Source organism: Podarcis muralis, chromosome 15, assembly GCF_964188315.1.
Source record: "Podarcis muralis chromosome 15, rPodMur119.hap1.1, whole genome shotgun sequence".
Classification (NCBI taxonomy): domain Eukaryota; kingdom Metazoa; phylum Chordata; class Lepidosauria; order Squamata; family Lacertidae; genus Podarcis; species Podarcis muralis.
The window spans coordinates 38308593-38323077 of NC_135669.1; positions in this window are offsets into that span (position 1 = coordinate 38308593).

The following is a 14485-nucleotide window of genomic DNA, read 5'->3' on the forward strand; positions in this document are numbered from 1 at the left end:
CGCTGCTTTTTCAAGGAAGCTGTTTTGTTCTGGTGGTTTTCAGTTGACACTTCCTTTCTGCTGTTGGGTCTGTTACAGCCTTCACCAACCCCTAGCGCTAGATGTTTTGGACTACAGCTGAGATTGGTCACAGGCAACATGGCCAATGGCTTTGTTGGATCCTGCCCTGAGATATATCGGCAGAGATAGAATCCAATATTGGAAGATTGAGACAGGAAGCCCAACAGTGCATGCCTTGAATGCAATGCAGATTCTTCCCTACCTGGCTGCCTCTGTGCTGCCGCCAGATGAAGGTAAGAGTAGAAAAGGCAGTTATGGTGCAAGGCAGAGGAGGTCAGCAAAGAGCAGTTTAGGATAAATGCCCAGAGTAGTGGAGGAATTCCAAAGCCCCTTTCTGGGTACTGAACTGTTATGAGCTGCAGCTTGCACTGTTTCTCGAACTTCGTTCTAATGATGTCCTAAGGGCTAGCAACTTGGATCCACACCATACATTCAATGCACTTTTATACCACTCAAACAGTTGTAGAGAGTCCTGGGAACTCTAGTTTATTAAGGATGCTGAGAATTCCAGCTCTGAGGTTAGCACCCTGATTCAACTGTTCTGGGGGGGGGGGGAGCCATAAAGTGGTGTAAGAGCACTTTAAATGTGTGGTTGTGACTTTGCTTGGGATTTCAAATGCAAGCCTGAGAGCAGAGTTCTCAAAGCAGTGTCACACAGATGACTGATTCCTAACTCTTCTTTTCTTTTGGCAGCCTCACGTTTGTGGGGAATGGGCTTTAACAGCCTTTTTAAAAGGTGGAGGTGTTTTTTCCTCCTTGCCCTGAATCAGCTTTTATTGAGCTGCTCGCCTTGTTGTTCTGTTTGCAAGGCAGCCCTTTTTATAGACTCCCCTGTGAATTGTTTCAAGGTAAGGCCACTTAGCTTATCAGCTGGAGGAATGATTTATTATCACCTAAGAAGCAACAGGGCGCATCAGAGCAACATAGGCCTTCTTTGAAAGCTAAGGGTAGCGGCTTTTAAAGTTATTGCTCTGTGGGTAGAACTGCAGCTAACATACCAAAGTTCAGCAATGATGGGAGTTATATTCTAAGGAATATTGGAGAGCCACAGGCTCCCCATCTCTCCTGTGCACCTTATTCTGTGATTCAAATGATTGTGTTTCTTGGTTCTTGGCATTCTGCTGGGATTTGCTCAGGTGACACTGCTGGCCTTGTGAATCCCATACCTTCAAGGAATTACAACTTGGTGAATTAATCTTTCCTAGTGAAAACAAGTCCTCTGTGACTTAACTAGGGACATGTTTCCATCCTGTGTCAGTGTCCATAACAAGCTTCTTCTACTGTGTTAAGATCACTGGTCCATTTAGCTCAGCATTGTCCACACTGATTGGCAGCAGCTCCTAAGGGCTTCAGATGGGAGCATTCCCAGCTCTACCTGGAGATGCCGGGGTTTGAACTGGGGACCTTTGGCATGCAAAGCAGATGCTCTACCCACTGAGCTATGACTCATCCCCAACAGTCCAGTACTGCATTGGCTTTCAAACAGTATTCTGGGGAAACCCTAGGATTTCTTGAAAGCTAATAGGGAGTTCCTCTAAATTCTTTCTGATTTTAAACCCCAAATGGTTTGGAAATGGGTGATGTGAAAGTCAACCTGCTTCTATATGAGTCTGCCAGGGTCTTGACATCAGCCTCAGAAGTCCTCCTTGCAGGCCCTTCTTTTAAGATTAGTCAGATTGGCAGGCCCAATACCTGTGGAACACACTCCCAAGAGACCAGTGGCGTAGCGTGGGGGGTGCAGGGGGGGCCGGCCGCACCGGGCGCAACATCTGGGGTTAGGGCAAATCCACAGGTTAGGGGGCGCAAATTACTTGCCTTGCCCCGGGTGCTGACAACCCACACTACACCACTGCAAGAGACATCAGCATTGGCCTTTAAATGGTTCTCACGCTCAATTTATTTCAAGCTGCTTTTAACTGGGATGCTGGGCAGAATTTTTGTGTGTGTTTGTTGTTAAAGTGTTTTACTGTTGTGGATTATTAAATTGTTCCTTAATTATTTAAGCTAAGTCTTTATACCAGTGTGCTAGACTGCCAGAGGTTTTCGGCTGCTGTTTTAAACGACTGTATTTTTTAAAAATAGTATATTGTAGTTCATGCTGTCATTTAGGGACTGCCCTAAAATGTGGCCAACAATGTTCAGCAAAATAAATAAGAGCCCTCGTGGGTCAGATCTGAAGCTCCATCCAGTCTTCATAGTGCCCAGTCAAATGCCCTGGCAAGTCTCCAAGCAGGGAATGAAAACAACAGCCCTGTTGTTTCTCCCCAGAAGCTGATGCTTCAGAATCTGGAACTAATATATAGCTTGTCTACTAGTTCCAGGTTTGTCACTAGTAACAACTGAAAGGCAAATTCTTGGAGGATAAGTCTTCACAACCCTTTAGAGAAACCTTTCTCAACCTTAGATTCCCCAGGAGGTGTTGGACTACAATTTCCATCATCCCTAGCTAGCAGGACCAGTGCTCAGGGAACATGAGAGTTGTACTCAAACAACATCTGGGAAAGGCTGCTTCAGAGCCATCTAAGACAGTTACAACAAGCTGAACTTGGAAAGATCCCAGCGATTGATGGGGCTGTAAGGAATTGCAGGGCCCACCAAGCTGCAACCTGAAATGTGCTTCCATTGAATGTGAACCTAGCAAAGTCTAGAGGGTTTCCTTCATATGTTTAGGAGGGAAGGGTGTAAGAATACCACTGAAAAGTGCATTTGGCATATTTTTGTGGTGTCACCGCTGGTGTGAACCGAAAGTGCCCTTTGGAAGATGATGCAGATCTTTTAGCTTGGATATTTGGGCTCTCCTGCAAAAGCTTTGAAGGCAAAGGTTGAAAATGGCCTGAGACTGGAGCGGAGATTCTCCTGGTTTGTCCTGCTCCTGAAAAAGGCACCTCCACCTTCTTCCCCCTCCCGCCCTCCTAAGCCTGGAGCAATCAGAAGTCCAAAGCTCAAGTTGCAGCTTTGAGTTAGTTATACAACCCAGTTTTATAGCTTCATGACCTATGGGAGGTCAAACATGCCATTTTCCTGTTCGAAAAGGAACAAGATAGTTCCTTTCTTGACTTTGCCCCAGCGAGGACTCTGCAAACCCCACAGGGGTTAAGGCGACTGTTTCCAAAAGTTTGCTAAGCGCTCCATTCCCAGCTTGCCATTTAAAAGTTGTGTGCTTTCTTAATCTGTATTTAAGGGGAGAGAGTCTCTGGCATGCAGAAAGCCCCAGCTTTGCATGCAGAAGGCACCTCCCTGGCCCAGATGGACAAATAGCCTAAGTTTAACTGTTATACTTCCCCATATCCTCCATCACTTCACAGGTTGCAATAGGGGCCAGCTTGCAATATCCCTATTTCAATACCATGGATCACCTTACACTCCCCAGTGGATTAGAGCAGGCATCCCCAAACTCGGCCCTTCAGATGTTTTGGGACTACAGTTCCCATCATCCCTAACCACTGGTCCTGTTAGCTAGGGATGATGGGAGTTGCAGTCCCAAAACATCTGGAGGGCCGAGTTTGGGGATGCCTGGAGTAGAGTCTTCACTCCTATTGCCAGCTGCATAAGATCACAATGGGATACAATCATAAATAATGATCTTCTGGGTCTGCAATAGAAATTGTGTGGTGCAAATACCAACCTCTCGCCTGTTGGGGTATATTCCAGACACTTTCCCTGAAATGTCTTTTGTAAATTCATTTAATGAATGTCTAGCCCTTTGACCAATGGAGATAAAAGGAAAAGTGATCAGCCTGTATTCTGCATGCTGGTTGGTGGGCAACGATACCTCTCTCATAGCCCGCTTCGGATCTTATAAAAACAAACAAAAATCAAAACCCTCTCTTCAGCTTTCAGCCCTTCCACTGTCCTCCAGTTTGACCTTATTAGCTGGGCCCCAAACTTTGGTCAGCCAGCCCTCCCAAGACTGGCCTTTATTGAGCAGTGGTTCTCATTTGTTTACGGGGCGGTTTCCCAACTATGAGCATTCATCCCGATTAGTTTCATCCACCCCACACTTTTCATTGCTTTCCTAACTGCAAAACGCTTGTTTCTGTTTTAAAGTGGGTGGTTAGGCTGTACTTGGGCGACAGAGCACTTTAACCCACTTTATTTGTGCAAACCTAAAAATCCGATATGCGCTTGAATCCCTCCTATAGAACAGCAGCAACATTCAGAATTGTAGACCAAGCTGCAATTGTGGACCGCACAGTTAAACTATGGAACTTCTAGGAATCACATGTGGGCAGATTATTCTTGTGCTCGTGTCCTGCGTGCGGGTTTCTCACATGCATCTGCTCAGCCACTGTGAGAACAGGATGCTGGACTAGATGCTGATCCAACAGGACTCTTCTTACATTCTTAAGTTCTTGCATTAAATTCCAGAGGGCCGGTGTGGGGTGGGGAGCTGAAAGTCCCACCTTGCAGCCTGACGCAGGTCAATCCAAGCAAACCTTGTTTATCTCTGGTGTATCAAGCCGCCCTGAGAGAGGCCCAAAGGAGTCACCTGCTGGAATTTAGATTAGGATGACATTTTGGGTCTCCCAAATTGCCGTCTGTCGTGTCCCGGGTGGCGCTGAAATGACCCCAGTGTAACTATGGGAGAAGATAGCAATAAAACGGATAAGAGCGAGGCCTGGCTGGAATCCATTCATTCCCCATTCATTCCTTCTCTCCTTCTAACACCCCACCCCCAATGATAAAGACTCATCCAGGAAATCCTGCGAGTGACCCTTTGACAGATTAAAAAAATCCACAATTTAAAGGGTTGTGGGTGTGTTTTTGTCCCCGTCCCCCCGAATTTGCAGAGCTGCAAACAAACACAGAGTTAATATTAGGTCAAGCAAAACCTGGTGCACAGCTCAATTATTTTGTTTTTATTGGGGTTTTTTGCATGGCAGGTTCGTCACTGACCACAGAGATTTTTTTCTGTAGGGTCCAAAGTCTAAACTGCATGGGGCTCAGCTGGGAATCTGCTGAGCTCAGCTGGTGGAAAGTTCTCTGTTCTTTCATCCTTGACTGCCTCTTTGCTTGAATTGTCTTCCACCTTGCTTGCTTGAGGGTGAGAGCAGAGGGTTCCTCTTGTGAGGAGCTGGCTATTTTAAATGGAGGGCTTCCTCTGTCAGGGAGAGAGCCTTCAAGAAAGGTCCGTAAGTCAGGGGGCAGGAGGTCCCAGGTTCAAACTGCTGCAGTTCCATCCAGGTGAGGCTGGGAAAAGATCTTCAATCTGACAATGAGTCGAAGACCTGACAATGAAGGTATTACAGGAACTTACCCATCAACATTTGATGTGGCCCCCCGAGATCATTAAAATGGCAACTACCTGGACTGCCGGAACAAACACTTAGCAACAGGGAAGGCTTAGGTAGCACATCTACTTTGCACGCAGAAGGTCCCAGATTCAGTCCCCAGGCATCTCCTGGTAGGTTTGAGACTGTCCCCTGTCTGAGCCCCTGGAGATCTGCTGCCAGTCAGTGTAGACAACATTAAACTAGGTGGAACAATGGGCTAACTCAGTATAAGACAGCTTCAGAGTCATGAGAACTGGAATCTACTTTTAGGTGAAGGACTGTAGTTCAGTGGTAGGGCAGGCAGGAGGTCCCAGATTCAATCCCTGGTACCTCCAGGTAGGGCTGGAAAAATATTACCAGCCTGGAAACTTGGAAAGCCACTGCAAGTCAGTGTTGAGACTATTGAGCTTGATGGCCCCACTTGTCTGATTCCCATGTCTCTCAGTTCAACCGTTGTGTTTTTGTTCAGTTTTTACTAGCGTTGAGCTAGATCAGCGCTGGGGAACTTTTGGCCCCTCCTGCTGTTGCACTACAATTCCCGTCAGGCCCAGCCAGTATGGCCAATGCTTAAAAGATAATGGGAGTTGTAGTCCAACAACATCTAGAGGGCCAAAGGTTCTCCAGCCCTGAGCTAGATGCACCAATGGTCTAACTCAATATAAGAAAGCTTCCTGTGTTCATATATATTCTCCAGCCAGAACCTGCCTCCAGAATATGGCAATGTATGGTTGCCACCTAATAAGTGTGCTTCTCTTCTGGGTTCCAACCAATCAGATCTCCTGCAGCTTGGCTGTCCAATCTCTCCTGCTTCTCAGGGACCGTGTTTGCACACAACACCAAGCCGAACCATAGCTTAGCGCAAGCACACTCGTTCCTGACTATTGCAACCGCTTTGTAACTTTATGGAGGACAGGTTTGGCCATGAGAACTTGCCATGATTGCTTTCTGCTGCTTCCGAGAATCAGAGGCTGTAGATGTTGGAATATCCCTTTGCTTGGGAACTGAAGGGAGGCAGGGCTCTTCCTTCCACATCCCGCTTGTGGGCTTCCCAGTAACACCCAGTTAGCCACTGTGAGAAACAGATGGGTCTTTGAGAATAATCCAGAAAGGCTCATCTCTGTTGTGGAGATTGTAGAACACCCTCAAACCGGGTGACCCAGGAACAATTAGCTGAAGGTACTGTACTTCCTTGGGATCACGTATTGCAAGATTAGTTAAGCCTCCTCAGTATATCTAGCTTATTTTGTGTTGACACAAGAAGGGAGATTGCAAACTGACTTTATCCAATCTACCACCATGGTTGTGTTTTCTTGTGTTTGTCGTCTTTGGGTGTGCTCAGGGAGATGCAGAAAGCGTCTTGGGGCTTCCTGCAGTTCTAATAGATAGAAGGACGCACCTTCTTTTTCTAAAATCAAGAAGGACATTTTACACATGAACAAAATATTCACATTAAAAGTAGGTAACAGGACATCGACACACAGGCCCCATCTGCACTATACATTTAAAGCAGTATCACTATCACTTTAACAGTCATGGCTTCCCACAAAGAATTCTGGGAGCCGTAGTTTGATAGGGTACTGAGTTGCTTATTCCCCTCACAGAGCTACAATTCCCAGAGTTCCCTGGGAACAGGTACCAGCAAACCAATCTGGAACTGTTGCTCTGTGAAGTGAACAGGGGTCCCCTGACACATCTGACACATCTGAGCACCCTTAACAACTGAGAGAAACCAAAACGGATATATGGTGCACCTAACCTAGCATTGTCTGCACTGACTGGCAGCAGGTTAAAAAATGAGTCTCTCCCAGCCCTACCTGGAGATGCCCAGGGATTGAACCTGGGACCTTCTGCATGCAAAGCAGATGCTCTTCCACGGAGCCACAGCCTTTCCCCAAGGGATGCCCCACTTCAGCATCCCTGAGAGGTGACCATACGTATTGTCAGCACAAGAGCACCACCTGTGTCCTGGGAGGTGGACGTTTCCATCATTGTCCCACTCAGAGCCTTCATCACCTTTTTAAACAGAGACTTACTGATGAATGCATATTAATTTTCACTTCTTGTAAGCTGCCTTGCGGATTGGTTGTCAGGCAGAAAGATGGAATATAAATATTTTAAACGTGTGTGTGTGTGTGTGTGTGTGTGTGTGTGTATACGCATGTGAACATCTAGAATCTATCAGTTTTGGTTTTTATCCAGTTCTCATTCTTCCACTCTCAAGTCCAGTACTCCTCATTTCCACATAAGATTGTGCTTTATTTGCTTGCTAAATGCCTCGAAAAAATTCACCAGGGAATTTTTGCCTGACAATGTTTTGCATGCTATTTTCACCGATGTTTGCTTTATTGTGTACACTTTACCTGAATAGATGCGTTTCTCTACAAATAACTTAGAGGGAGAACTTCCCTGCAGTATTCAGAGAGGTGCAAATTTCACAGGCTGACTGTGTTGTTTCAGTTCACTTATTGTTTTCAGAAAATGTGAATTAGGTGGACAGAATTTCTCCCCCATCCCTAATCATGACTGATAAAAGCTAGTGAGTGGGGGGGGGGGGATTGACAACAGTTGAGCCTTCTCCAGGGGCAGTGCTCTGGATTTCCTGCCAGCTTGAGATTTGACAGGCATCTACATCCATGTCATTCTGGCATCATCTTAAATTGTGAGTGTCTGCAAAGGCGCTTAGGCTCTGTGGCTGGTTTTATGCTTGATCTGGTGGGTTTTTTTATTTTGCCAGGATCATATATCCTGTTTTTACTGTTTTTGATTGGTATTTATTGAAGGGCTAGGATTTTATTTTTTTGCAAGGGGTGGGGGAACCTGTGGCCTCCTAGGTGCGGCTGCACTACTACAACTCCCATCATTCCTCAGTTGACTGTGCTGATTGCTGGGAGTTGACACTCAACAACATGTGGAGGGTCAAAGATTTATTGGGTTGTACCTAATGTCAGAGGGACGCGGGTGGCACTGTGGGTTAAACCACAGAGCCTAGGACTTGCCGATCAGAAGGTCGGCAGTTCAAATCCCCGCGACCGGGTGAGCTCCCATTGCTCGGTCCCTGCTCCTGCCAACCTAGCAGTTCGAAAGCACCTCAAAGTGCAAGTAGATAAATAGGTACCGCTCTGGCGGGAAGGTAAACGGCGTTTCCGTGCGCTGCTCTGGTTCGCCAGAAGCGGCTTAGTCATGCTGGCCACATGACCCGGAAGCTGTATGCCGGCTCCCTCGGCCAATAAAGCGAGATGAGCGCCGCAACCCCAGAGTCGGTCACGAATGGACCTAATGGTCAGGGGTCCCTTTACCTTTACCCAATGTCAGGGCCTAACTTTGGTCTTTCAAATTTCAGTGGTGCTCTGTGTAAGGTCAAAGTTTGGTGCCTCCCCACCTCCCAGCTTCCATTCTGCTCAACTCACTACGTCATAGCTGTGGCACCATGCGGCATCTCCTAGGCTCAATGCGCAGTACAGTGGAACCCGTCGCACTGCCCTAAATCCACCTCTGCCAGCATTAACTACATTCAAGTGCAGAATCACTGAAACAATAGACGTGGCTTATTTATGTCCATTTATTTCAATAAGTCTGCTATGAGTAGCACTTAGCTGGATATACAAGATCTTTGAATTAAGGGCAGGATCTCAGTATTTGACATTAAGCACATCTGAAGTGGTACAGCCCTGAAAGAGTGGGCTGCACCATACCTCTTCCTTCAGAAAGGCACAGAGCAGAGCATTCTTCCTTGGTGGTATCATTTTTACTAGGCAACTTCTTTCCCGTCCCCTGCCTCTGTTTGTATGTTGCATGTATGGCTTCCAGTATGTTTCCAAACAAAATTCAAAGTGTTGGTGCTGACCTTAAAGCCCTAAGCGGCCTCGGCCCAGTATACCTGAAGGAGCATCTCCACCCCCATCGCTCTGCCTGGACACTGAGGTCCAGCGCCGAAGGCCTTCTGGTGGTTCCCTCACTGTGAGAAGTGAGGTTACAGGGAACCAGGCAGAGGGCCTTCTCGGTGGTGGCGCCCGCCCTGTGGAATGCCCTCCCTTCAGATGTCAAAAACAACTATGTTTTAGAAAATATCTGAAGGCAGCCCTGTTTGGGGAAGTTTTTAATGTTTGATGTTTTTAATGTTTTATTGTGTTTTTAATATTCTGTTGGGGGCTGCCCAGAGTGGCTGGGGAGGCCTGGCCAGATGGGTGGGGTATAAGTAATATATTACAGTGGTACCTTGGGTTACATACACTTCAGGTTACATACGCTTCAGGTTACACACTCCACTAAGCCTGAAATAGTGCTTCAGGTTAAGAACTTTGCTTCAGGATAAGAACAGAAATCGGGCTCCGGCGGCGCGGCAGCAGCAGGAGGCCCTATTAGCTAAAGTGGTGCTTCAGGTTAAGAACAGTTTCAGGTTAAGAACGGACCTCCGGAACGAATTAAGTACTTAACCCGAGGTACCACTGTAGTATCATCATCATCATCATCATCATTGCAGTTTTCACCAAGCAACGCTGATCACCGTGCCCTAATGGTACACAACAGTTGTATCTTGCAAGGTAAGTCTTAGGACCGTAGCTTCTTAAGGTTAGATGGGGGAAGGAGACATGGGTATATACACATGCACACACTAGCAAGCCTCAATTGTTACCAGGAGGATTTCATTGCAATTCACCAGTGCATGTGCGAGCCAGTGAGATGTTTCTGGTTCCAAGAAGAAAACCGCCAACACCCCCCTGCACAATCTGGGCTTCAGCCCAAACCCGGCCAACCTCTTGAGAGGACATCAAACACCAGCCGTCTCCCATCTAAGCTGCAGTGGGTGTGACCCCGTCTGCTTTTGAAGTTATGCCAGCTCCTGATTGTAGCTTTTTATCAAGTGGGTGGCAGCTGGGGTTAGCTGCACCCTCTTCCATTACTTTTCCAGGGAGCAGGGAGGGGGAAGCTGGTTTAGACAGATAAAACAAGGATTTAAACAGTATTATCTAATCCAGAGTTCCAATTTAGATAAGGGCAAGTAACCAGTTCTCCCATATTAAGAACATAGGAAGCTGTTTCATACGGAGTACAGAACATTAATCTCTCTAAGCTCAGTATTGTCTGCTCTGGCTGGCAGTGGCTCTCCAGGGTTTCAGGCCGTTGACATTCTTAGCTCTACTGTGATTGAACCTGGGATGCATTTCTGATGCCCACTTGTTTTATTAAAGCACTTGTAAACTCATTCATGAGGGACGCGGGTGGCGCTGTCGGCAAAACCTCAGTGCCTAGGACTTGCCGATCGTATGGTCGGCGGTTCGAATCCCTGCGGTGGGGTGAGCTCCCGTCTTTCGGTCCCAGCTCCTGCCCACCTAGCAGTTCGAAAGCACCCCTAAGTGCAAGTAGATAAATAGGTACCGCTTTATAGCGGGAAGGTAAACAGCGTTTCCATGTGCTGCGCTGGTGCTGGCTCGCCAGAGCAGCTTCGTCACGCTGGCCACGTGACCCGGAAGTGTCTGCGGACAGCGCTGGCTCCCGGCCTCTAGAGTGAGATGGGCGCACAACCCTAGAGTCGGACACGACTAGCCCATACGGGCAGGGGTACCTTTACCTTTAAACTCTAAGCACTGGACATGATAAAAACAACAACAGCGACAATATCATTAAAGCAAATAGCGCAACATCAGACCAATAGCTCAGCAGTATATAAACATATAAAAGCAAAGAAAATTAAAATTTCAGGGCATCAGGCTCCACCCTAATGGAGCAGGGAATATCTGGGCAAAAAGGTTTTGCAATGCATCTGAAGCAACTGGTGGTTACTTCTTCATACAAGGCCGAGGGAAGGGCATTCTACAGTACTGGGGCAGCGGCAGAAAATTCCCCATTTCCGAGACACCGCCCTACAATATTCTGTAGGGTGCAGGGCCAGGAGAAAAATTTCCCCGGACAAGCTAAGTGTTTATGGCAAGGGCAAAAATGACTTCCCGGTGCCCAAACTAGATTATACAGCTAAAATGAAGAAAGCTAAGTGGGAAGCAGATGTTTTTGTGATGCTGGATAGCTCAGTTGGTTAGAGCATGGTGCTAATAACCCCAAGGTTTCAGGTTTGGTCCCTGTATGGAATAGCTGCATATTCCTGCATTTCAGGGGGTTGGACTAGATGATCCTCAGGGTCCCTTTCAACTCTTTGATTCTATGCATGCTCTTTTCCTTGACCTTTGCCACCTGAGATGTGTGTTTGCAGGACCCACCCATATCTGTGACTGCTTTTGATTCAGAATGCTAAATCGTTGCAACCTGCCTTGGGACCTGCTGGTCAAGGGCAGGTAGTGAATAAAAATAACACCGTATTTTTCGCTCCATAAGACGCACCAGACCACAAGACACACCTAGTTTTTGGAGGAGGAAAACAAGAAAAAGAAATATTCTGAATCTCAGAAGCCAGAACAGCAAGAGGGATTGCTGAGCAGTGAAAGCAGCGATCCCTCTTGCTGTTCTGGCTTCTGGGATAGCTGTGCAGCCTGCATTCGCTCCATAAGACGCACACACATTTCACCTTACTTTTTAGGAGGGAAAAAGTGAGTCTTATAGAGCAAAAAATATGGTAAATACAACTGCTGAAATGTTGGTCTGTTTCTGCTAAGTGGGCAACTGTGCGGACAGCAACTTCCAAGGCCCAGAGGAGGCAGGCAGTGGTTGGAGCAGGCTCATTGCTGTCTGCACATTTGCCTAATAATAATAATAATAATAATAATAATAATAATAATAATAATAATTTATTTATACCCCACCCATCTGGCTGGGCTTCCCCAGCCACTCTGGGCGGCTTCCAACAGAACACTAAAATACAATAAACTATTAAACATTAAAAGCTTCCCTAAAGAGGGCTGCCTTCTAAATGTCTTCTAAAAGCCTGGTAGTTGTTCTTCTCTTTGACATCTGGTGGGAGGGCGTTCCACAGGGCGGGTGCCACCACCGAGAAGGCCCTCTGCCTGGTTCCCTGTAACTTGGCTTCTTGCAGCGAGGGAACCGCCAGAAGGCCCTGGGCACTGGACCCCAGTGTCTGGGCTAAACAATGGAGGTGGAGACGCTCCTTCAGGTATACTGGACCTAGCAGAAATAGACCAACATTTCAGCAGTTGTATTTATTATTCACTGCCTGCCCTTGACCAGCAGGTCCCAAGGCAGGATCGGACAGAATGGTCCACTTTGTGCACCTTGGACCACCAAGATTCCCAGGTAACTTTGTGCAAAGTTTTGTGTTGCCTGAAATGTCCAGCACTCATGACACTTATGCATGGCCCTAGTTCTCTGTTTGCCTGAAGGCATGTATGCCCATCAGTATCTATCGAGAAGCCCCTTGTGGGTTGTTTGGGGGAGGGATTGAAAAAATGCTGGTGGGGGATGGAATGGAGTAGCCTGGGGAAAGGTCTGTGGGCTTGGCTGGCTGGCATCCTGAACAGCAGTACTGCCGCTGGCAATATTGTGTGGCAACAGGTCCCACTTGTTCATAAATGGTGAGAAACCCCAACTTCGGCTCCCATCATTGCTGACCAATGGCCATGTTGGGGCTGAGGATGATGGGAGTCGGAGTACAGCAATATCTGAAGAGCCGCTGGTTCCCCTCATCCCTGCGCTAGACCGAGATGAGGAAATATATCCTGTGCTGACTCCACACAAGCACTAGGTGGCGCTGTGCCCCAATTTCTATTTTGGAAATCTTGTTTAAGGGTAGTTGTCAATAGAGAAATTTGCACTAAAGATGCTAGATTTTCATGAGGACTTAGGGAAAAAAGAAAGAAGAATTGCAAACTGATATGGAGATGTCGGGAACTGGTCTTAAGATTGGGGAAAAACGAGAAACCAGCAGAAAATGAAATTAACATATTTGTTCATCGCTGGTATTACATGGTTTCTTTGTATTTCACCTCTACACACACACACACACACACACACACACACACACACACACACACACCACATTTCAGCTCAGCCCTACTTCAGAGGTCAAAGCCAGCACTTTGAATTGTGCCCAGAAATGACCCAAAAGCTACTGCAAATCTTTAAAGCACCGGCAAAATAATGTACATTGTAGTAGGTCACAGTGAACAACCAAGTTCTGAAACGGCTGAAGTTTCAAATACTCTTTAAAAGGAAACCCATGCTTAATGCATTGCAGTAATCCAGCTGTGCAATGCATTATATGTGAAAGATGGAGCAAACTTGTTTTCTCCGGCTTCAGAGGATAGGACCTGAACCTGTGCATTCAAATGACAATAAAGGGGATTCCAGTTTAACATTAGGGAGAACTTTCTGTCAGTAAGACCTATTCAGCAGTTGAAACGGTCTCCCTCAGAAGGTGGTGGACTCACCTTTGTTGGAGGTTGGATAGCCATCTGTCATTGATGCTTCAGATAAGATTCCTGCACTTCCGGGGGTTGGACTAGATGACCCTCAGGGTCCCTTCCAACTCTACAGTTCCAGAATGCCATCTTTGTGATGGCCTTAGAGACTCTTAGAGCTCCTCCAGACACTTGTTTATTGGCTATTCAGCCTGATTTCCTTGCACAAAGCATACAGAGATGTTAGATCATGTCTGATCTTTAATGAGCATCCGTTTTGATTTGTTTGCAGGGAGGCTGTGGGAGAACAAACATTCACCCTAATTTGCTTGCACAAAGCTTTTGTAGAGGTTAGACTGTGTTCAATCTTTACTGAGTGTTCATCCTGATTTGCTTGTGGGGTATTGAATATGTCTTCCCATTTGTCTATCCCATGCTTTTCAGAATATTTCCCCATCACTTTCCTAACTGCAAAAAGCCTGTGGGGTTTTCCCCCAGTTACGTTGTTGCAACAGAGTGCTGCACAAATGCACATTCATGGTGTGCCGTCCAGTTCTTCCCACAAACTGCAGACAGTCTGGAGGCGACCAACGAGGCAACTGGATTACAGGAGAGGCACTGTCTGGTCCCCCGCGGTGCTTCTTAGGTGGCTGATCAAATGCAAACCTGGCATTTTAACGTTTTGCTTGTAGTGGATGGTGCCCACTGAGGTTTGTGGGGCGGAAGGCAAGGGAGCCCAACAGTAGATGAAGCCAAAACCAACTGACAGGCAAGGCTAAATCTAATTTTGCCTGCATCCTGTTCCCTGCTGAGTTCTACGAGGTCAGTAGAGGAAGCAGGCAGGTGATT